The sequence below is a fragment of the Rhinopithecus bieti genome, unplaced genomic scaffold (genome assembly GCF_001698545.2).
Source record: "Rhinopithecus bieti isolate Rb0 unplaced genomic scaffold, ASM169854v2 scaffold_13689, whole genome shotgun sequence".
Taxonomy (NCBI): domain Eukaryota; kingdom Metazoa; phylum Chordata; class Mammalia; order Primates; family Cercopithecidae; genus Rhinopithecus; species Rhinopithecus bieti.
Genome location: NW_016808044.1, coordinates 1465669 through 1466593, shown reverse-complemented (window position 1 = coordinate 1466593; position 925 = coordinate 1465669).

Below are 925 nucleotides of genomic sequence, written 5' to 3'. Positions count from 1 at the left end.
ATTAGTGTAATGGAAAAAATATTAGAAGCTACCCAAATGTCCCACATAGGAGGCTGGTTAAATAACTGATGATACAACTAAAGAATGGAAAACAGTTTATTCATTAAATTCATTTTCCATTCATAAAAAAAGAATGGAAAACAGTTTAAAACCATTAAAAATGGTTTTCTCAGGGTCAGGTGCAGTGGCTCACACCTGTAATCCCAGTACTTTGGGAGGCCAAAGCGGGCAGATCATGAGGTCAGGAGATGGAGACCATCCTGGCCAACACGGTGTAAAGCCATCTCTACTAAAAATACAAAAAATTAGCCGAGTGTGGTGGCGGGCACCTGTAATCCTAGCTACTCAGGAGGCTGAGGCAGGAGAATTGCTTGAAATCAGGAGGCGGAGGTTGCGGTGAGATGAGATCGTGCCACTGAACTCCAGCCTGGGCAACAGAGCGAGACTCAGTTTAAAAAAAAAAAAAGTTTTATCTAAGAATATTTAATGATGGTAGGAAACAGTGAAAAGCAGGGCACAAGATGCTGGATGAAGTATTTCAGTTTGGTTAACATTTGATAATACAAGTACAGAAAAAGTTATTAAAAAACAGCAGGGATATTATCACAGGGGCATTTTTTCCCTTTGTATTTTTCTGTATTTTATTTACAATAGTGAATCACATCTTCTCTCTGAGCCCCAGTGTACTGTTCTGTAAGATGGAACTCATCATGCCTACGTCACAGGATGCTGAGAAGATCCACTTCAATATTTTTAAAGCACCCTGCCCAGTGACCAGCATATTATCACAGTGGATGGTTTGTGATATCATTATCCACAGTTGCCAATGAGACACACCTAGTCCAGATATTGATCATAACGATTACTAAAGTTGTTCCTCCTCACTTTTTTTTTTTTTTTTTTTTTTTTTTTTTTTTTTTTTTTT